The sequence below is a fragment of the Pelobates fuscus genome, chromosome 3 (genome assembly GCF_036172605.1).
Source record: "Pelobates fuscus isolate aPelFus1 chromosome 3, aPelFus1.pri, whole genome shotgun sequence".
NCBI lineage: Eukaryota > Metazoa > Chordata > Amphibia > Anura > Pelobatidae > Pelobates > Pelobates fuscus.
The window spans coordinates 192440306-192465597 of record NC_086319.1 but is presented as its reverse complement, the minus strand read 5'-3'; positions in this window follow the sequence as shown (position 1 = coordinate 192465597).

Here is a 25292-nt window from a genome sequence, read left to right as displayed (position 1 = left end):
GAGCGCACAAAACTACAGAATAGCGCGCAGATCCTATTCACACAGTTCAATTGCCATCGAGCTAAAGTCTTTCCCATAGTCTTTCATTATATGAATAGGCTCCATGGCATAGCTATCTGGGGTATCACCGCTCACACAGGGCCATAGTCATAAGGAAGGAGGCTGGCAAATAGGCTTCTCCACAATCCAGGGAAGCAGGGCAATTTTCCATTTAAAGGGCCAGTTACAAATAGCGATTTGTAACATATATATATACATATTTATATATTTAAAGTAGTGATGTCGCAAACATAACATTTTCGGTTCGCGAACGGTGAACTCGAACTTCCGTAAATGTTCGCGAACGGGCGAACCGGGCGAACCGGGCGAACCGCCATAGACTTCAATGGGCAGGTGAATTTTAAAACCCACAGGGACTCTTTTTGGCCACAATAGTGATGGAAAAGTTGTTTCAACGGGACTAACACCTGGACTGTGGCATGCCGGAGGGGGATCCATGGCAAAACTCCCATGGAAAATTACATAGTTGATGCAGAGTCTGGTTTTAATCCATAAAGGGCATAAATCACCTAACATTCGTAAATTGTTTGGAATAACGTGCTTTAAAACATCAGGTATGATGTTGTATCGATCAGGTAGTGTAAGGGTTACGCCCGCTTCACAGTGACAGACCAAACTCCCCGTTTAACGCACCGCAAACAACCGCAAACAGTCCATTTGCACAACCGCAAACTCCCCATTTGCACAAGGTTGGATACCAAGCTAGCCATGTCCCATTTCTTGTCCTCACTGATGTCATTGAAGGTCTCTCTTCCTCCACCCAAGAAGCGGGAGATGGAAAAAGATGCTTGGTCGGTCCTCCTACTTCAAATTTGGGGCACTGCACGTGCAATCTAATGTGCCACCAGATAGGAGTAGGGTGTTAAGTAGTACCATTCTTATCAGTTTAATCCCTGTTACGTCCCCTGTCAGGGGACGTGTATATAAGGCATCGATTTTAGGAAGCGGGAGATGGAAAAAGATGCTTGGTCGGTCCTCCTACTTCAAATTTGGGGCACTGCGCGTGCAATCTAATGTGCCACCAGATAGGAGTGGTGTGTTAAGTAGTACTATTCTTATCAGTTTAATCCCTGTTACGTCCCCTATCAGGGGACGTGTATATAAGGCATCGATTTTAGGAAGCGGGAGATGGAAAAACATGCTTGGTCGGTACTCCTACTTCAAATTTGGGGCACTGTGCGTGCAATCTAATGTGCCACCAGATAGGAGTAGTGTGTTAAGTAGTACTATTCTTATCAGTTTAATCCCTGTTACGTCCCCTATCAGGGGACGTGTATATAAGGCATCGATTTTAGGAAGCGGGAGATGGAAAAACATGCTTGGTCGGTACTCCTACTTCAAATTTGGGGCACTGTGCGTGCAATCTAATGTGCCACCAGATAGGAGTAGTGTGTTAAGTAGTACTATTCTTATCAGTTTAATCCCTGTTACGTCCCCTATCAGGGGACGTGTATATAAGGCATCGATTTTAGGAAGCGGGAGATGGAAAAAGATGCTTGGTCGGTCCTCCTACTTCAAATTTGGGGCACTGCGTGTGCAATCTAATGTGCCACCAGATAGGAGCAGTGTGTTAAGTAGTACTATTCCTATCAGTTTAATCCCTGTTACGTCCCCTATCAGGGGACGTGTATATAAGGCATCGATTTTAGGAAGCGAGAGATGGAAAAAGATGCTAGGTCGGTCCTCCTACTTCAAAGTTGGGGCACTGCGCGTGCAATCTAATGTGCCACCAGATAGGAGTGGTGTGTTAAGTAGTCCCCCTCATCAGGCCTTTTTTAGTCCAATGTATCGCCCACTGTCAGTCCCTTCGGGATCCATCCCTCATTCATCTTAATAAAGGTGAGGTAATCTAGACTTTTTTGACCTAGGCGACTTCTCTTCTCAGTGACAATACCTCCTGCTGCACTGAAGGTCCTTTCTGACAGGACACTTGAAGAGGGGCAGGCCAGAAGTTCTATCGCAAATTGGGATAGCTCAGGCCACAGGTCAAGCCTGCACACCCAGTAGTCAAGGGGTTCATCGCTCCTCAGAGTGTCAATATCTGCAGTTAAGGCGAGGTAGTCTGCTACCTGTCGGTCGAGTCGTTCTCTGAGGGTGGACCCCGAAGGGCTGTGGCGATGCGTAGGACTTAAAAAGCTCCGCATGTCCTCCATCAACAACACGTCTGTAAAGCGTCCTGTCCTTGCCGGCGTGGTCGTGGGAGGAGGAGGATTACTTTCACCTCTTCCCCTGTTAGATTCCCGTTGTGCTGTGACATTACCCTTATACGCTGTGCAAAGCATACTTTTTAATTGATTTTGGAACGGCTGCATCCTTTCCGACTTGCCGTAATTCGGTAAAATTTCAGGCACTTTCTGCTTATACCGGGGGTCTAGTAGCGTGGACACCCAGTACAGGTCGTTCTCCTTCAGCCTTTTTATACGAGGGTCCCTCAACAGGCACGACAGCATGAAAGACCCCATTTGCACAAGGTTGGATGCCGAGCTACTCATGTCCTGTTCCTCATCCTCAGTGATCTCTCTGAAGGTATGTTCTTCCCCCCAGCCACGTACAACACCACGGGTACCAGATAGGTGACAACGAGCACCCTGGGATACCTGTTGTGGTTGGTCTTCCTCCTTCTCCTCAAAGCCACATTCCTCCTCTGACTCCACTTCCTCACAATCCTCTTCCAGCGTTGCCGCAGGTCCAGCAAGCGATGCTGATAAGGCTGTTTCTGGTGGTGATGGTGACCACAACTCTTCCTCTTCACGCTCATCTACGGCCTGATCCAGCACTCTTCGCAGGGCACGCTCCAGGAAGAAAACAAATGGTATGATGTCGCTGATGGTGCCTTCGGTGCGACTGACTAGGTTTGTCACCTACTCAAAAGGACGCATGAGCCTACAGGCATTGCGCATGAGCGTCCAGTAACGTGGCAAAAAAATTCCCAGCTCCGCAGAGGCTGTCCTAGCACCCCGGTCATACAAATACTCGTTAACGGCTTTTTCTTGTTGGAGCAGGCGGTTGAACATTAGGAGTCTTGAATTTCAACGTGCCGGGCTGTCGCAAATCAAGTGCCTCACTGGCATGTTGTTTTACCGCTGGATATCGGAAAAGTGCGCCATGGCCGTGTAGGAACGCCTGAAATGGCCACACACCTTCCTGGCTCCATCAGCCCCTATGTTAATCCGGCCCTGCCTAAATGTCAAGGCAATATTGTGTACATTGAAAGATTAGATGAATGCCTTTAACTCTTGTATTTTATATTACATTAAAGATATCCTCAAAGGAAATCATGGTTATTAAACCAGAAAATGAATGCATGTGTTGCTAGATTATGTATGTAAACATTACCCTTCAGTCCCAATAGACAAGCCACTTGCTTTGCTGTGCAGGCCAATGTAATCTGAAATCAAATGAAACACCCATTAATTTTGTTTACTATAAAAAATATATATTGATTTGAGTGTATTCTTTCATTCTGTGTTCATTTTTTGTAGCTTTATGAATGGTGTGCATGCATGGAAAGATATGAGTATGGTTTGTTTGGTGAAAGTAAAGGTTAATGTATTAGGTAAGATAATATGTAATGGGAAACAAGGTAGATATGAAGATGTAAGAATGAGAAATATAATACACTATCTGTAGTTGTTTTGTGGAGAATATAGGCATGACAAGTTACTTTGGTTGAAAGAAATGGTAATAGCTGTATGTCAGAAGTGAGGCATTATATAAAGTTTATGAATTTAATATTTTACATCCATCAGTTTAACTTTCTGAGATAGAGGATGCTATACAGTGACTATTTATATGATTTGGAACTCAAAGAATAGCTACAAGAAGAAGGAGATAGAAGATGTTTAGCAATCCATATTTGCTAATCATAGAGGTGCTGAACCAGCAATCCATTAATAGAGCAGTACTATGATACACAAATGAATAAAATATTGAAAATTACATAATATGTGTGTTAACTTTCTCAGGTTATACTCCATTTTATTTTAAATATGTATTAACCCCTTAACCCTTTCCCGACCGAAGACGGCAATTTTCCGTCAACCTTGTCCTTGCGTTAAGGACTGTTGACGGGAAATTTCTGTCATTTACTAAAGTTAACCCCAGATCACCGCAATCGCGGCGATCTCGGGGTTAATGCTCACCTGCAGCAGTGATCGCTCTGACAGGCTTTAATAAAGTTAAAGTAAAATCCCACCCCCTTTACCCATTTAAAATAAAAATGAACCCCTTCCCTGCCAATTGATCACTGGCTACAGTGATCAATTGGCAGGGATTACATTTTACTGTCATCTGATTTTTTTTATTTTTTTTAACCCCTGAGGGGTGGAAGTTAATGGGAAATGTGTTTGGTGTTAGGCTATCTAGGGGTTAACATTAAAAAAGTTGTAAAATAAGCTTTAAAAAGTTAAAGTTTTCAAAAAAAATGTTTTAGTAACGCTTAAGTAAAAAAAAAAGAATACCACCCCCCTTTACCCAGTCCAAATAAAAATTAACCCCTTCCCTGCCAGTTGATCACTGCCTACAGTGATCAAAATATAGATTACAGTATTATACTGTGATCTAATTTTTTTTAACCCCTGAGGATTAACTTTTATTAATTTTTTTAACCCTCAGGGGTTCAATTTATTTAATTAATTAACGTATTTTATAATTATATATTTTGCTAGGTGGGGTGGGTGGGAGTTATGGGAAAGTAGGGAATTTACTGTTAGTGCTGCTTACTGCTAGTTAGGGGTAATGGTAAAAAAGTTTATAAAAAAATGTAAAAGTGTTAAAAGTGTAAAAAGTTAAGAAAGTTTAAAACATTTAATAAGTAGAAAAAAATGTGCCCCTTAAATGTCCACATATACATGGAAAATGTACATACAGGGGTATTGCTGTATTCAGCTGACATAGCTGAGCAACATATGAAGTATTATACAGTCGTAGCACACACAGTGGCATACATACCGGGGTCGTAGGGGTCGCGGCTGTGCCCGGGCCCGGCCCACCAGGGGGCCCGCCCGCCCTGCGAGCCCGGTATGTACACAGTGTGGCCAGCCTCTTCTCCTGGGGGGCCCAGGAGCCGGCCACCTCAGGGCCCCCCGAGGCTGGCCCTGGTGTCACTGGGCAGGCAGGCTGGCACGCGAGGAAGCACTCTCCCCTGAGTGCTCCCTCTTCAGCTCCCTCGCGCACCGCACTGATACCAGAGCCGGAATATGACGTCATCTTTCGGCTTCGGCATCAGTACGCGGCAGGCGGGGGAGCTGAACAGGAAGCACTCAGAGGAGAGTGCTACCTCGCGTGCCCGCCAGCCTGCCCTCCTGGTGACACCACTGGACCCCAGGGAATCGCCTCAGCACTCCTAAAGGTAGGGAGGCTGGGGGATTATTTTTTTTTTTTTTAAAGTGTGTGTGTGTGTTAGTGTGTGTGTGTGTGTGTGTTAGAGTGTGTGTGTTAGTGTGTGTGTTAGAGTGCATGTGTGTGTGTTAGTGCGTGTGTGCTAGAGTGTGTGTGTGTGTGTTAGTGTGTGTTAGTGCATGTGTGTGTTAGAGAGTGTGTGTTACAGGGTGTGAGTGTGTGTGTGTTAGAGGGTGTGAGTGTGTGTGTGTGTGTGTGTGTTAGAGTGTGTGTGTGTGTTACTGAGTGTGTTAGTTTGTGTGCATCTGTTAGTCAGTGCGTGTTTTGTAAGTGAGTGTGTATGTGTCTGTCTGTCAGTGAGTGTGTATGTATGTCTGTCACTGAGTGTGTCTGTCAGTAAATGTGTGTGTCTGTTAGCTAGTGTGAATGCGTCTGTTCGTGAGAGTGTGTGTGTGTGTCTTAAGCACTTACCTTTCTCCAGTGCTGGACTCCCTTGGCACTGAGAATATCTCTGCCCCGATCCGCCTCTCAGCTCCGAATGCACATGCGCGGCAAGAGCTGCGCGCGCATTCAAACCACCCATAGGAAAGCATTACTCAATGCTTTCCTTTGGACGTTCAGCATCTTCTCACTGTGATTTTCAATGAGACAGCCATTAGTGGCTGGATTAACCCTCAGTGAAACATAGCAGTTTCTCTGAAACTGCTATGTTTTCAGCTGCATGGTTTAAACTAGAGAGACTTAATTGAGCTGATGTGATCTGGGTGTCTGCAGTGGTCCTTTAAGTGTTTGTGCATCTGCATGCACTGGCGTACATACCGCGGTCGCAGCTTTACAGAAAAGTGCCAAAGGCATACAATGGGGGTATTGTTATACTCAGCAGATGTAGCTGAACACAATATGGGGTTTTGTGCAGGAATAGCACACACCAGCTTTACGAAATACACATTACAAAAATGTTGTTATATGTGTATATGCCAAAATAGAGACAATTTTACTCCAATATTTAGCAGAGATTGGAGATGAAATGGTTATGTAAAAAGTGTCAAACTAACCTTAGGTAAATAGCCTGTGATGTCTACTTTATATAAATATATACTTTTGTATGGCAATTTTGTTTTCTGTGGTAGCTACTAAACCTACAAGACAAACATACCAACTTCTAAAATTGTTTCACATTCAAATTTTAGTTTAGTCCTTATATTTTGTGACCTGTAACTTTCAAAATAAGCTGTAATCCTATACATATTATGTATTCTATAAATCAAGACACACAAATGAATTTATTTTGAATTACTTTTTCTAAGCTGGACATATTATGCACACGCTATTATTGCCAAAACTGTGAAAAAAAATAGTTTTAAAATTTTGTGGCATTTTTCTTATAATTAATGAGAATTTATCTATGTATATGTGACATAATATTAAAGCCCAGTTTGCCCTCTGAAAAACGATATATAATATGTGTTGTTGCAATAAATGACAGAGATGCAAATTGCATTTGAACACAAACAGCAAAAAATGCAAATATGGCTTGTGTGCAGACCCTGTGAAGGCTTGGGTGCAGGCCTCTGTGCAGGCTTGGGTACAGGCCTCTGTGCAGGCTTGGGTACATGCCTCTGTGCAGGCTTCGATGCAGGCTTTGGTGCAGGCCTCTGTGTAGGCTTAGGTGCAGGCCTCTGTGTAGGCTTTGGTGCAGGCCTCTGTCTCGGTGCAGGTGCTGCGGTGGACAGTCGGGAGACATCTATACCTATTTGTCTCTGTATCTGTTCTATAAGCTTGGCCAAGAGCTGTGACCAGAAGCGCTCAAAGGCCCGCTCGATTTGGTCCTCGTGGGGGACCACGACACTATGTTCCCTCATTGCCGTGGGCATGAGGCCCTGAAATGTCTAGTGTTTGGTACCACTTTCCTCCTCACCTCAGGCTGATTGCGGATTGATATCAGGTGGGGACCAGGATATCCCTCCTGTCCCAAGGGGGGGGGGATCCGAGCGGTTCACGGTTGTGTGCGAACCCAGGGACGGGAGACCGTCGGTCTCTCCCAGCAACTGGCCGACACTCCCAGGGTCAGTTGCAATGAATATCTGATGTGCTCGGGCACTTAACCCCTTAGGATTAGTGACTACAGGCAGCAAGAGTAGTCTACTGTTGTAACCGATTGTCCTGTGGCAGGACGGAGGCAGATTGCTTAAAAGATAACTTTGAGTCAGCGAGAGCTACTGTGAAGCACGTCCTGCCATCTTGGGTGCCTGGCCCCGCCCCCCTACATGACATTTTAACTGTGAATGTCATATTACTGTTTGCTTTTACTGCAATAAAATACACATGTTTGTATTCAGCGATGTCTCACGTGTAAAACAGTACCCCCTATGTACAGGTTTTATGGTGTTTTGGGCATGTAATTGTGTACCTTATCCTGTAGTTTTTATTCTTATGTGGATGGGAAAACGTGCGTGCTGGCACCATATGGCCACCATATGTGTGACGTGTGACGTGTGGCACGTGACGTGTAAAGTATGTCTATTCACTTAAAGTCACAGGAATGCACTTTAATGTACATAATAGATCACTGTAAGCACTTCAATGTACATAATAGATCACTGTAAGCACTTTAATGTACATAAGAGCACTTAGTATCAGTTTAAAGAATACATTTTGCACTTTCCAGAATGGTTATCTACTTAATATTGCGGATAGCACTTTATTGTACATAATAATATGAAGTTTCACTTTAATAATCACTGGAAGCACTTTGAAGTAGATCTTGTTCTTCTGAGTGTTGCTTAATATCTGAATTATATTAATTTGGGTTTTTATCCAAATAGTATTATCCCTAGCAGTTTTGCCATTGTGATGTATTATTTATTGGATGTTTGAGGACTTGGAGTAAGGACTAGTAGCTGGCACCTCCTTGCATATCGCAGGTATGATAGAGCCAGTGAGTTAGGTGTAGATTGTGCTGCTATATTGGGGGATTAGGTCATAATATTTGATTGTTTTTATCGTTTGATGTATCCACCGAGTAGGCGCCCGGGCGGTGAGCAGTAGCATTCCGTTGCCGGGGAGCTTGTTTACATTGCGGGTTACCCTGCCAACGGTTAATGATGCGAACACGCCACTTCCGGTTTCGGCATGTTCGCACATGCGCACATGAATGTGAGAGACGCCCGGCGCCTGAACACACAGGTGGTAAGTGTTTTTAATTTATTTATGAGTCTGTTTAGCTATATATAAGCAATTATTTGTAAATGTAATGTTTTGTATGCTGAGTTGATCCTGATGAAAGCCACTGAAGTGGCTGAAACGTTGATGAGATGACAGCAACCATGTTTTAAAGAAATTGGAATAAAGAAGAATTGTTTTAATTCAAACAACAGACCGTGAGTGCAAGCCTTCATTTTTCGTATCTTATATATATATATATATATATATATATATATATATATATATATATATTAATTTTCAAATACAGTTAGAATGAAATTACACACATATATATTATTATTTTTTATTATTTTTTTTACATATTTACATATAGATTTATTTTATATTATATATAAATATATATATAAATATAATTATACTTTTATATATATATATATATATATATATATTTAATCAATATAATTCTACGTGTATTTTGATATATATATATATATATATATATATATATATATATATATATATTAAAATACACTTAGGCAGTGTATGTGTATATATATTCTTAGATCACATATATAATAAACATATATATGATCTAAGTATATATTTTATTTTAAACTGTTTTCCTCGCAAGGACCTCACAATCAAATGGCCCAGGTGGGCCGGAACAGCAGGAGGGGGACTCCCCGTGATGCCAGGTAAGGCCACCACACCGCGATCGCCGACATGGGGTCGCTGGCAACCGGGTAAGTGAATAGGATGGTGGGGACGTGCTATGCCCCCCCTCGGCGTTTACAGCCAGGTCCCCAAGGACGGCATAGCACGCCCGCCATCCTTAAGGGGTTAAAATTTAGCAATTGACACCAGATCCAATTTAGTTCAGGCACAAACAGGACACACATTGCACTGGAGGAGGAGAAACAAAAACATTAGGATAGATCTCTAAATATTCTAGTTTAAAGAGTGTTATAAAGTACAAAAGTGGGGCAGTGGGGCAATCACCATAGAAACCATTAGAATACATAGACATATTCTACTGGTAATTTTTATTCTTTGACATTTTTTTTACTACTTTTTAAAATAGAACACATTGATACGTCTACAAATTGTCTCTGCCTCTTCACCTTCATTTTCTTTCTAACAATGATTGACAGGAACCAAAGATGGAGTCACTCCATCAGCCCAGTATAGAGGTAAATACTTTGATGTGGATTTCTACATTCAATTTTGGTTTTAATCTTCTCAAACACATACTAGTTAAAGGCACACTCCGTGTACTATAAGTACTACAGACCTGCAGTGCATGGCTTAGTTTATTGGCTAAGATCAATCAGCTGACACTTTTATTCAGCCAATGAGCTAGCGCTGAGTCCTGCTCTTGTGATTGCAGAGATGAGGCAGGGAGTACTGCCTGGTCGAACCCAGATAAGAAATCAAACCATTATACAATTGTTAGACTACTGACAATGGGGGAACTGGATGGTAGGGGGGGCTGGTTGCTCATAGACCCTAACTACTACAGGACACTTTAGTGTTTATGGGATTGTAATCTTCATTTAAACAGAGGATAAGGGGTGAGTAAACATGACTTTAAGTAAACATAGTTGCCACAGTGTAAATTATAATAAAAATGTTTTAGAGCAATAGAAACTTTCGCACAAACATAGCTGTCATATTTAAATCTTTATTTAGGGTTCTTTTTTAAATTATTCATCTCTTTCATTCTGTTAAGAAAAGTATTCAGATCTTGTATAACTGCTTTTCTGTAAATGTTGTTTAATCCACAGCATCTCTTTTGTGACACGTCCTATCAGATAATCTGACAGCCTTCACTAATTAATATTTGTTTTAATCCTTTGGATTGCAATTTGGCATTTGTCTGTAGCAGCACAAAAAAGAAAAATATATTTTATCAAGTGCAACATACAAAATGTTAACATTGTATGAAATACTACACCCATATGATTTAAAAATATATATTAATCCTGAATTATTTTAAACGTATTATTATCTATTATTTTTTGTTTATTTTTGCAAGGTAACTCAACATATTTTTTTTTTTTTTATATATATTTATTGTTTTTTTCCCCCATACAAAAGACATAGAATACAAAACATTTATATAACATACAATTGCCTTAGAATTAACATGTGGTTTACATTTTGCAATTAGTAGATATAAGGCACAAAGCCCTATAGATTATTCCATTGCACCTCAAAACAATTAAACAAAAAAACAAGAAAAGAAAAACAGTTTCTCTGCACATTCATGATTTGATTTAATTTAATTTGATATCTGTTGTAATTAAAGTTACTGTTCGGGGGGTTTGATATTTAATATAGCTTATTACTATGATATGTATCAATAAAAATAAGCATCTTTTCAAACTATTTGATGTCTTGATATTTGAGCTTGTAATAATGCAATCCTCCATCTTTAATTGGCATGTTACTTGGTTTTTAATATTGAGTCATGTAGGTATTTCTTGTTTTTCACAGTTCCTTGCTAATTAAATTTAAGCTGCTATGAGAATATTTATAATTAAGTATTTAGATATAGTATCCATTTTTGGCCATGTTAGGTGTAAGAGAAATGCTTCTAGAACAAAATATATATATATATGTGGTAGTTTTAAATTCTTAAACAGGTTATGGGAAATATATGGAAAAAGGAACCTTCTGAAAGTTCACACCTCCAACATACATTTCTTATACCAGGATAGAATTTGTTTGATTTTTTGGGACCATATACCATCAGTAGATAATTTTATATTGAATTTCTAGTAGATTTAAACAGTGTATATTTAGTTTAAGATCTGTCATTACTTTATATCATTCCTTCAGTTCAAAAAGTCTACCTACCTACCTACATCTATTTCTTTATTTATATCTATCAGCCCCATATCAATAATTTTTGTGATATTATGTCTATATAGGACTTCTTGAGGTAGCTCTTTTTTAGGGATCCCTATAATATTTTTAATTAACAAAACAATTCTTAACTCTTAATTATACAAAAATATATTTTTTGACTCAGATTGTATTCTTGAGCAAGGCAATGAAAGGATTTAACTTGTCCATTATTTAGTAGGTTATCCACCTTGGTTATCCCTTTTACTCTCCATTTGTAAAGGTTAATATCTTGTATTTTATATTCCAAAATCTTTATTAGTATCGACAATATTATTAAGGGATTAAGATTATTTTTATTAAGGAACTGTTTCCACAATTTTAGTAGATTCTCTATGAGTAAGTAATAAGTTTGGAGATGTGGGTCTCTTGTTACTATCTATCCATAGAATACAATTAAAATCAACATTATTAAGCTTCCATTTTATACCATGCTTCAGGAAAAAAACTCTTGGTCACACAATTTATTTTGATGTAAAATCATAGATGCATCATGATATCTATTAATGAGGGGTAAATCAATGCCTCCTTTTGCTGCATTCCTTGAAATAATAGATTTTGCAATTCTCGGTTGTTTAGAAAACCATATATAGTGATTAAAAACCCTTTGTATTTCTCTCAGCCACTTTTGGGGGAAAACTAACCGTACCATCCTAAATGCATAGGTCCATTTAGGGAAGATATAAGATCTGATTATGTTTATTCTGCCCCACCATGATAGTTCTTTAAACGACCATTTGTTAAGGTTTTATCTAGTTTGAGCTAATACATTTTGAAAATTAGGTTCTAAGAATTTTTTAGGGTCTTCTAATATTTTAATACCTAAATAATCTATGGGGTCTGTCATCCACTTGAACTTATATTTAGATCTTGGAAACATTTTATTTCTTTTTATTAATATTTAATAACAATGCTGATGATTTAGACATATTTAATTTGTAGTTAGAGAAACTACTGAATGTTTGTATCTCTTCTAATAAGGCGGCTAAAGTCCAAGTTGTTTATAACTATATCATCTGTGTAGGCAAAATTATTGGTCTGTACTTGATAGGATGAGTTTATTATTACATTATCGCTTATCCATTGTAGTAGGGATTCTAAGGTTAAAATATATAAAATGGGAGACAAGGGGCACCCCTGCCAAGTCCCATTTATTATATTGAACCAAGGGGATTTTATTCTGAGCCTCTTATTCTGGCCAAAGGTGTAGAATACAAGGCCTTACTTTTAGCTATAAAACAGTTCCCAAATCCATATAAATTCAACATTTCATACATAAATTCCCAACTGACCCAATCAAACGCCTTTTCAGCGTCTAAAAATAAGGCCAGTTGGGATATATTGTCTCTTTTTGACATATCTAAGGAATCTATAAGTCTTCTCATGTTTTGAGTTGGAGATCTAGAGGTCACAAATCCTACCTGGTCTCTGTGAACTAATATTTGTATGATGTCTTTTAATCTCGTAGCCAAAATAGTAGAGAAAATTTTAATGTCCACATTTATGAGTGATATGGGGCGATAATTAGCTATTTCTGCTGGGGTCTTGCTCTGTTTAAGAATTGGGTACTACATTAGACTGTTGCATTTCTTCTGGAGGGCTTTCTAAGGAGCCTAAATTGTTTAACATTGTTACCAGGTGAGGGCTAACGTTATATTTTGTGATTTTGTAGAAAAAAAATGAAAACCCGTCTGATCCAGGCGCCTTATTGTTTTTAAGTTTATTAATAGCTGCCATAACGTCTGCCAAAGATATAGGAGTACTTAAGGAATTTATCTGGTCTCTTGTTATTTAAATGTAGTTGAACTACCAAGATATTCCTTAAGTTAATCCTTGTCTATATTCATTTGGATATTATAGAGTTCTTGATAAAATTTCCTAAATTTCTCTCCTATCTGCTTTGGGTTATAGTATTTTAAGCCCTTGTAAATTATTTTAAAAATTCTCCTTTTCACTGTTCGCTGCTTAAGTTTAGTTGTTAATAATTTGTTAGCTTTGTTACTTTAGTGGTACCAATTCTGGTTAAGATCCAGGAGTTTTTTTTTTAGCATTTTCTAGTAGAATGTTATTTATTTTGTTTTTAATAATTCTTATTTTTTCTGTTTTATCTAAAGACATATTTTCTTTATCACTTCTAGATAAATTGAATAATTCAACATATAGCTCTGGGAGAGATGTGACTTCTGTTCTATTTTTATTTGCTTTCATTTTTATTAGGTGACCCCTAACTACAGATGTATAAGCACATCATAACATAGAGTAAAGACTTTATCTGTATTGTTTTCCTCAAAGTAACATTTAGTCATTCTGTTTATGTATTCTTTATTGTCTTCTGTCATTAATAAGGTATTATCCAATTTCCAATCTGGTCTAGTGGGTGGGGCTAATTGATTTTATATTTCCATTATCACTCCATTATCATCTGTCCAAGTTACTTCTTTTATGTATATATTTTTAATTTGTTGTATAAGGGGCGACCTTCCTATATGAGAATATGAATAATGTATTCTAGAGAAATGTGTAAAATTCTTCTCGTCTGGGTGTACCATTTTCCATATATCATATAGACTGTATTCTCCCAAGAGTGAAAGAAAGATTCTGGATTGATTTTTGACTTCATTAGACAATGCGTTTTTCTTTCAATATTTTTTGTCCAATTTGTGGTCTAAGACCATATTAAGATCTCCCGCTATTATTAATGCGTAATATGTGTATTATTTCAAGTTTGTTACATACTTTTTTAAGGAGACCAGCTGGACCTTTATTAGGTGCATATATGTTTACCAGAGTATAAAGTACCCCATTTATGTTACAAATCAGTATGATATATCTAGTGTCGTAATCTATCTCTTGATATATTTTCTCATAATTTGCCTGGTCAGATATTAAGATTACAACTCCTTTTTTTTTTTTAAACTAAGGCGGAGTCTATTATGTTACAATATCCTCTTTTTAAAAAAAAATGTATTTCATTGGTCCAGTGGGTCTCCTGCAAGAATGCGACCTCTATATGATCTTTTTTCAGAAAATCTACAAGCATCATTCTCTAATAGAAATGAAAGGATAAGGTCCAAAAAAAATGGACCTTAGATAAAGAGGATAAAACACACTAAAAGGTTAACCCCTCAACTGAAAAAAAGGACTCCACGAAAAAATCCTCATAAATGCAATGAAAAAAATATATTAGATGAATAATCTAATGTGGTTTCAGGGGTGGTGTATACCTTTAAATGTTGAAAATGACATGCAGCAATACTATAATACCATAGTCTGTCTTGAATTGCCAAAATAAATACAATATTGATATGTTTGATAACAATGAGTCCAATAGTATACAGAGTGTCTCTATATGGATACAATTGTATCACTGAAATTAAAAGTTTTACTCAGTCCGTGAATGTTGTAAGCTATAACAGCCTCTACCAGCTATAGATAAAACTGGATAGTATCTAGCTGATGTAGCTAGAAATAATATGGTACAATAATATATAAATCTGCATAAATAGCAGTAATGATTTATATGTGACTCTGTACTGAGAAAGAATAAGTAGAAAAAGACTAACAGGTCATAAGTAATGACCTGCAGTTTGATGGGAAAAACCCCTCCGTTCTTGCCAAGATTAGTGAAGAATTCAATAGTGCTTTCTTGTCTGCGAGCCCGCTTTTTAACAGATGCCATTACATTTTCTGAAGTTCTTTCATTTAACCTGAACCACGTGTCAGTGTGAATTTACTTCTGCGTATACGCAATTTAATCATCTCTAATTTGGTCAGGAACAGATAGTCATTCAAACTTATTGGTTTGCTTAAAAGAATCCTATATCATATATATATATATATATATATATATATATATATATATATATATATATATATTATATACCGTAATCCCTTTTCACACTCTTAGTAATACTCTCAATATAATTATCTAACCGTGATAACCTTTATGAATAACAACTTTCAGGGGAAAGGAAAGAAAAAAAAAAAAGTTTCTCTTTCTTTTATATCTCACATATTCATTCATATTCATTTTTGTTAATATGTGCCTATCCATACCACAATCCCTATTCATTATCAACCTTCATATTAATACAACTGATATAATTATCTAACAGTGATATCGGTTGACTTAGATTGTGAATAATAGCAAAAGAAAAGCTAACAGTATAAACTGATCAAACCATCGATGTTCTATTTTCACCTACGTGTCTGGTAAATCTACAACCTCTGTGGTACTATCTAATTTTATTTATTATTGTCCCTTATCCGTGAATATATAATCATTGTATATAAGTCTAACATCCTCTCCACTTCCTTCCACCCATTCCCTCTCCTGCCATTATCAATTCTTCCATCTCTTATCTTCTTTTATTTGTTAACCATCCTTTAACCATTTCCGGAGTTTTAAATGTATGCCTTTTCTCATTATCTATTATTATTAAGCTCACTGGGTATCCCCATTTGTACTGTATATCTTTTTCTCTTAATTCTTTCTTTACTTGTGCATATGTCTCCCTTAATTGTCTTGTCTGAAAGGACAGATCTGGGAAAACCAGGATCTTTGAGAATTTTTCTTCTTTTGTGTTCTAGATATTTTTAAAAACGAATCTTTTATATTATATAAAAATAGCAACAGGTATCCATGAGCTAACTAATAAATAAAATAAAATAACATAAGTAAGTATGTATTAGAAATGAGACTTAGTCTCAGATAACACACTTATGTATTTAGATATAGATGTATAATGTCAAAAATTATTGCTAGAAGTAATTGCTGGGATATCTGTATGGCATGGGTATCCTTAATCCAGGACAAAGGAATATCCAAGGGCAAATATAACCTTAAGCCAAATGTTATACTTCCATCAAAATGAAAGATATAATAGCCAGATGGCATAAAAATACTAGAATTACACTGACTACTATCCAGCAGGTCAGATACTTATGATAATCAAGCAAAACCAGTATAGAAAGCTGGTTGCTATAAGCAATATAAAAAATATATCGCTAAAAAACAACTGAGAATATAAAAGTCAAATTTATTTCAAAATAATAAAATATAGTTAAAAATAAGTCCACAGTAAAAACACCAGTCCATTAAAGGTAAAAAAAATATACAACAACCTTATTTCCAGGCACGGATGGATATGGATGTTCTTCACAATTCTATATCCAAATTCTGATCGCCGGTGAGGACGGCTTGCGTACCACAGTGCGTTCTACCTCGAGCCTCACTTCAGAGGAACTGCGCTGCTCATCGGATAATATCAGTAAGGTGCCTTTGATCCGAGATGATGTCTAGGCTCTTGTGATAATACCTTGGCTGGTTGTCGCTGTGTGGACGTTCATTGAACTGTCTGACGCGTTTCGTAGTGAATAGCCCTACTTCCTCAGAGACGTATGCAGGGCCGGACTGGGAAAAAAATTAGGCCCGGGCATTTTTCAATCAGAGCGGCCCACTAAGAAGGGGGCGGGGCCAGAGAGGGTGTGTTTTGTCATCACTAATGACAAGCACAGCCCCTCTCAAAGTGAGCATGTTAGTTCAATGCGCAGAGCCCCGCTGAAGAGCTCTGGCATTAGAAAAAGGCCCTGAATTTGTTCTGCGCAGCGCAAGCAAATTTAATAACATGCTTGCGCTGAGTTTGCTTTTAAATTGTCTCTGGTGTCTCCACAAGTGGGATACCAGAGGACAAAAGGGCCAGAAAAGTGTATGGTGCATGTGTATGGAGCCTGCTTGTGGGATTGCGTGTGTGTAGAGTGTGGTGTGGTGTTGTGTAAATAGGTCAATTTCATTTGTGTTTGTGGGGTAATATGTGTGGCTAGGGGCTGTAGAGAGTGTGTGTATAGGGAGCATAGTGTTATAGGGGATGTAGCGAGTGTGTGCATATGGGTTGAAGTGTGTGTGTATAGGTGACGTAATGTGTGTAGGGGTTGTAGAGAGGGTGTGTTTAGAGAATGTTGTATGTGTTTGCTGACAAGGAATGTAGTGTGTGTGTAGGAGATCTACTGTGTAAAGGACCCAGAGTGTGTATAGGAGATTGTGTGTGTGTGTGTGTATAGAGGATTAAGAGTGCATATAGGGTAAGGGATCTAGCGTGTATCTGGAGCGTAATGTGTGTAGTGGTGCAGTGTGAGGGGTGCTTTAGTGTGTGTGTATATATATATATATCTATATATATATATATATATATATATATATATATATATATATATATATATTTGGACATATTGTATGCGTGAGGGGCGCAGTGTGTGTGTATGTAAGGGGGGGGCTGTGTGTGAGGGTGTTTTTATGTGCCGTCACATTCTAGGTTTCTAATTTTCTTTGTCTGTTAACTCACTGAGGGTTATTTTATTTATATATATATATATATATATATATATATATATATATATATATGTGTGTGTGTGTGTGTGGGAGTGTGCTGTATATGTGTGAGCGAGGGTGCTGTGTGTTTGGGTGCTGTGTGTGTGTGTTTGGGTGCTGTGTGTGTGTGTTTGGGTGCTATGTGTGTGTCTGAGGGTGCTGTGTGTGTGTGGGTGCTGTGTGTGTCTGAGGGTGCTGTGTGTGTCTGAGGGTGCTGTGTGTGTCTGGGGGTGCTGTGTGTGTTTCTGAGGGTGCTATGTGTGTGTCTGAGGGTGCTGTGTGTGTGTCTGAGGGTGCTGTGTGTGTGTCTGAGTGCGCTGTGTGTGTTTGAGTGCGCTGTGTGTGTGTCAGGGTACCTGCTGTCTCTACCTCTGTGGAGGTGAGACACTTGGACGTTCTTCCTCGCAAAAGGGTTGAATCACTCGTTCCCCGCGGTTCCCTCGGTCGTTTACACGCCGGCCGCGAGGGATCCACTTCCTTTTATGACGCGGCGTTCAGTAGCCGACGTCATGACGACAACCCAACCCGATCTGTCAATCAAGCCCCAAGCACGAATGAGGATTCGTCGGGGGCGTGATTATCTGTTTAGATCAGGGTATAAAAGAGGCCTTTCTACGTTTGTTCATTGCCCTGTCGTGGTTCTAGCTTGTCTAGTCACTCAGTGCTCTTGTATGCTGTTAGTTTCTTTGGTTTTGACCCGGCTTGTCTGTTCTACCTCGTTTACCTCTATTACCCTTTGACTCGGCTTGTCTCTCGTTTACCTGCTCTCTCGTTCCCTCGACCTCGGCTTGTCTCTAGACCATTCTTTACCACTCTTACGTTAGTCCGGCCATTCTAAGGTCCGGTATACGTACCCTGTACCTGTTTGTACTCTGCGTGTTGGATCCCTGTCCCGATCCTGACAGTGTGTTTGAGTGCGCTGTGTATGTTTGGGTGCGCTGTGTATGTTTGGGTGCTGTGTGTGTGTCTGAGGGTGCTGTGTGTGTGTCTGGGGGTGCTGTGTGTGTGTCTGGGGGTGCTGTGTGTGTCTGGGGGTGCTGTGTGTGCCTGGGGGTGCTGTGTGTGTCTGAGGGTGCTGTGTGTGTCTGGGGGTGCTGGTACTGTGTGTGTGCCTGGGGGTGCTGTGTGTGTCTGGGGGTGCTGTGTGTGTGTCTGGGGGTGCTGTGTGTGTCTGAGGGCGCTGTGTGTGTTTGAGGGTGCTGTGTATGTCTGTGTGCTGTGTGTGTGAGTGTGAATGTATATTTTATTTACATTTAAATATATATTTTTTATTAATAAAAAAAAAAAGTTATATCCCCCCCTCCTCCCTTCTTACCTTTTAGCCTGGAAGGAGGGGGGGGAGCTGTTCTGCCTGTGGGGAGAGGGGGATCCGTTCTGCCTGGGGCTGGGGGGCAGTGGGGTTCCGTGCAGCTTCCTTCCCTGGTGGTCCAGTGGTGAGAGTGAACTTTAGCCTGAAGGCTATAGTTCACTCTCGCGAGATCTGAGCGTTGCCGCGGTAACCGCGGCAACGCTCAGACCTCGCAAGAGGACCCGGCGGAGCTGCTGGCTAGAGCTCCGCTGGTCCTCTCGCCTGCCTCCCTCCCTCACTCCCTCTCCTGCCAGCGGCCGCCTGTCAGTGTCTCTGGGCCGGTGAGGGAGATCTTTGATCTCCCCACCGGCCCATGGAAGCACACAGCAGGGCCGGCGCTCGGGTAGCGCTGGCCCTGCAGAGACTGGCAGGGGAAATCCTGTGATCTCCCCTGCCGGCCTCGGCCCCACGGCCATCGCGGCCCACCGGGCATTTGCCCGGTATGCCCGATGGCCAGTCCGGGCCTGGACGTATGTGTTAACCTCTATATGAAAAAAGCTTATATATCCCACAGTTGTTAATTAATTGATTAATTGAAGTCCATACATAATAAATTAAATTACATTGTATAAAAAAATGAACACCATATAGTAAATGCAGATAATTGATTAATACAGGTTAATACAGTACAACTTAATATAATGAAATCCTTTAAAAAAAAAAAAATGGATACAATAAAAATTGATACAATAAAAAGCTTTACTATAAAAAAATGCTTTTATAAAATACACATCACTTGTCTTATTTTCAGTAGGACTGTTGTTAATTCATAAACAGACAGTTATGCACCTAAATAATAGCTTTCCTCCTAACAACCATCGTATCAAACTATAAACAGTTCGGGATTGATGGTTAGACATTGCATCAATGTTGCATCTTAACTTTGCATGATCTGTTGACAATACGATGTTACAATGTGTATACATATTATCTCATCAGACTTGATTAGCCACCTTGTAAACCTCAAATAGTATAATAGAATGTAAGTAGTATTACTTTCCAGATCATTAGTATTCTACACTTCTTTAATTCCTTATTAGAATAGAGAGGATACAAGAGGTGAGAGATACACTAGCTGTGTTACATTTTCTGTAATGAGACAAAAATATTAGTAAATTATATATACGTAATACAACACAATAGAACATAATAAAAAAGCCACTTAATTCCTTCAGCATCTATGTGTGGAATTTAAACAACGGTACTGGTCTTGTACATAATGACCTGTAATTCCCTTATCTGTATTAATAGGAAATACCTGTTATGTAAACTAAGGGATTTATACCCAGTTAATTGGATGGAGAAATAAATAAATATAAATATAAATTAAAAAATCGTATGAAAAAAATTAATACGATATGAGTACATATTGTTTGGAATAGAAGAAAGTAGAAAGACTTAATAAGAATAGAACAGCTCTATATACTTAAAGAACCAAGGAAATTATACCCAACTATAAAATGGAGCAATAGATATAAATAGGAATAAATAAAAATAATAAATAAAAATTTAAATTTAAATTTAAAAATCGTATGCAGTTGAAGATATGAAATATGAAAAAGTAAAAAAAAACTCAATGAGTAAATAGATATAATGAAATACATACTAAGGGAAAATAGTTAAGAACAAATATCACTTAATAACACCTATATGTCGATTAAAAAAATCCATACCAGGATAGGAATAATAGTAACAGACAAATATCACCTATATACTTAAAAGCACCATAAAAATCTATATAATCAAGAAAAGGACTAAAACTATAAGGACAATAAGAAAGTTAAAGAAACTAAAAAAAGTACTATAAAAATGCATTTAACTCGAAATCTACATTAAGGCCATGGGGGACTATGGTGTTAAGAGAAAATATCCATTTTGCCTCAGATTGATCTAGATTAGTATCTATGCTTCCTCCCCTCCAATGCACATTCACTTTTTCTGTAGCTACAAAAGTCAGTCCTGTTGGATCTGCTCTATGTGTCTCTTTGAAATGTTTCGATAGATTATGAGTCAATAAGCCTTTCTTAATGTTTCTAATGTGTTCTGCAATTCTAGTTTTCAAAGATCTTTTAGTCCGTCCAACATATTGTTTCTGGCACAGGCATGTGATAAGATATATCACTCCCAAAGTATTGCAATTCATATTTGTCCTAATCTTATATTCTTTTAAATCTTTAGACAATATAAATTTGGTGCTTGTTATTTCTGCCATGGGGTTGTTCCTGCATCCAATACATTTTTGACATCTCGAGAAACCTCTCACATTTCTTTGTTCTCCTTTAGTGTTCTCAGATCTAATGGTAGGAGCTAGCATTCGCTTGAGATTGGGTGCCTTTGTAAAGATAATCTGTGGTTTTTCCTCAATGAATTGTGTTAGAGTTTGATCACTTCTCAATATTCTCCAGTGTGTCCTAAGTATTTTCTGTATCGTCTGTGACTGATTACTATATTTTGTAATAAAAGCTGGAGTGTTGTTAGATAGCTGTGTTAGCTTGGTTCTATTACATAGAGTGTCTTCTCGTGGTATAGTGAGAGTTTTCTCCAAAAGTGCTGCAGGGTATCCTTTCATGATGAATCTCTTCTTCATCTCTTCCATCTGTTCTCTGCAACTGTCAGATTTTGAACAATTCCGTCTTATTCTTTTAAATTGATTTTGAGGGATGTTCTTTAACCATACAGGTCTATGATGACTATTATAAGGGATGAAGCTGTTGCAGTCCACATTCTTTTCAAAGGTCTTAGTGTGCAATTCATATTCTTCTACATATATGTTGAGATCTAGGAACTCAATTTGTTCCTTGGATTCTGCAAAAGTGAAGTTGAGGTGATACGGATTGTTGTTCAAATAGATTTTGAATTCCTCTAGAGATTCTTGGTCACCTTTCCATATGAAAAAACAATCATCAATATATCTCCGCCATAGGAACAGTTTTGCGCCAAATGGGCAGTGGTCCCATATAAACTAATCTTCAGTGGTGTATCCTGGTTTTGTGCTGCCCTAGGCAGGACAAAACTCAGGCGCCCCCCTCCCGCCCACGCCACCCCCACCCAACCCTCCCCCCACACCCGCGCCACCCCCACCCAACCCTTCCCCCGTCCCGCCTTCTAAATACACACACACACATTCACTGACAAATACGCATACACTAGGTAACAGAAACACACACACACTAACAGACACACACACTATCAGACACACACTCACTAGCAGATACACACACACACTCACACTAAATAGACACACAAACAGTCTAACAGACAAACACACTAACATACACACACACACTTACAGACACACACACTAACACACACACACACACTGACATACACACACACACTAACACACACACACACACACACACAGACCCACACACTAACAGACACACACACACTAACAGACACACACACACACACACACACAGACACACTAACAGACATACACACACTAACAGACATACACACACACACACACACTAACAGACATACACACACACTGACATACACACACACACACACACACTAACAGACACACAGACCCACACACTAACAGACATACACACACACTAACACACACACACTGACATACACACACACACAAACACAAACACACACACACTAACAGACACACACAGACACACTAACAGACGTACACACACACTAACACACACACACACTGACATACACACACACACTGACATACACACACAAACACACACACAAACACACACACACACACACACACACACTAACAGACACACACACAGACCCACACACTAACAGACACACACACAGACACACTAACAGACATACACACACACACTTACAGACATACACACACACACTTACAGACATACACACACACTAACAGACATACACACACACACACACTAACAGACACACACACACACACACAAACACACACACACTAACAGACACACACACAGACACACTAACAGACATACACACACACTAACACACACACACACACTGACATACACACACACTGACATACACACACAAACACACACACACTAACAGACACACACACAGACCCACACACTAACAGACACACACACAGACACACTAACAGACTTACACACACACACTTACAGACATACACACACACTAACAGACATACACACACACACTAACAGACACACACTTACAGACAAACACACACTAACAGACACACACACACAGACACACTAACAGACATACACAGACATACAAACACACTCAATCACTCACATATTTAATACATTTTTTTTTTTTAATTTAACCCCCCCAGCCTCCTTACCTTTGGGAATGCTGGGGGGGGGGGGGGTATCTGTCTCCCTGGTGGTCCAGTGGCCGCTGGGCAGTGCGGGTAGGTGGGCGGCCGGCGAGGGAGCACTTCCTCTGAGCGGTCTGCTCAGCTCCCTCGCGCGCCGCAGAGTGATGCTGGGAGGCGGAGCCGGAATATGACGTCATATTCCGGCTCCCAGCCTCACTCTGTGGCGCGCGAGGGAGCTGAGCAGACTGCTCAGAGAAAGTGCTCCCTCGCCAGCCGCCCACCTACCCGCACTTCCCAGCAGCCCGTCGGCCGCCCAGCATGCCTTGTTAGCCGCAAGGCTAACAAGGCATTTGCCCTGGGCGTTTGGGGGCGGCTTTTTTTGCCGCCCCCTGAAAAATGCCGCCCAAGGCAAATGCCTTGTTTGCCTCGCGGCTAATACGCCCCTGCTCATCTTCCCACTTACCCATAAAAAGATTGGCATAACTTGGCGCAAAACGTGTCCCCATGGCGCTACCTTCTGTCTGCAGATAAAAGTGGCCTTCGGCCCAAAAATAGTTATGCGTTAAAATGAAGGCTATGCATTGGACTAAAACATCTATTTGATCATTCTTCAATTCAGAGTATACTGCCAAAGAGTATTGGATGGCTTCACAGCCTTGCAGGTGTTCGATGACAGTATAGAGCGACGTGACATCAGCTGTAACTAAAAACATATCTAACTCCCATTTAAAATCAGAAAGCAGGTTAAGAATCTGGGTGGAGTCCTTTAGATACGATTTAAGACAGACGACTAAACTTTGTAGATACTGATCGACATATTCCGACAAGTTAGCTGTAAGGGACCCAATACCAGAAATGATAGGTCTTCCAGGCGGTTTTTGTAGTTTCTTATGTATTTTGGGTAGGTGATAGAACACCGGTACCCTTGGAAATCTCACATATATGTATTTAAATTCCCTTTCATTGATGATTCCTCTTTCTCTTGCATAATCTAGCATTCCTTTAAGTTTATCCATATACTGAGAGGTTGGGTCCTTTTCTAGTAGCTGGTACGTGGAGGTGTCTCCTAATAATCTGAGATTCTCTTCCGTGTAGTCTTTAGTGTTGAGGACGACTACCCCACCTCCCTTGTCTGCTTGCTTAATGGTAATGTCTTCATGAGTTCAACTTCATGAGTTCTTTTAACCCCTTAACGTCGAGTGACGGACGAGGTACGTCACTCAGGGGAAAGCGTTAATGACGAGTGATGGACCTCGTCCGTCACCCGTTAAAATTAACCCCAGATCGCCGCAATCGCGGAGATCGTGGGGTTAATGGTGCAAATACAGAGGCAGACCGGGAGCACCGGATCCGGCTGCCCCAGTACATGTGCCCGCTCTGACAGCATGTCTGAGCGGGCACATGTGCTCTGTATACTCACCTCCGCCTCCCTGCACTTCCGGGTTCAGTGTGAAGTGCAGGGAGACGGATCAGTGTTGATCCTGCCCCCAGGTGACAAAAAAATAAAGTTTATTTAAAATCCCACCCCCTTTACCCCCCTTTACACATTTTAATAAAAAAAAGTAACCCCTTCCATGCCAATTGATCACTGACTACAGTGATCAATTGGCAGGGATTACATTTTACTATGATCTGATTTTTTTTTAACCCCTGAGGGTTAATTCTTTTTTTTTTTAACCCTCAGGGGTTACATTTATTTTATTAATTAATTTAAATATTTTAAAATTATTAATTTAGGTAGCTGGGGAGGGTGGAAGTTAGTGGGGAATTGGGTGATTTAGTATTAGGCTAACTAGGGGTTAACGTTAAAAAAAGTTTAAAAATAAGCTTTA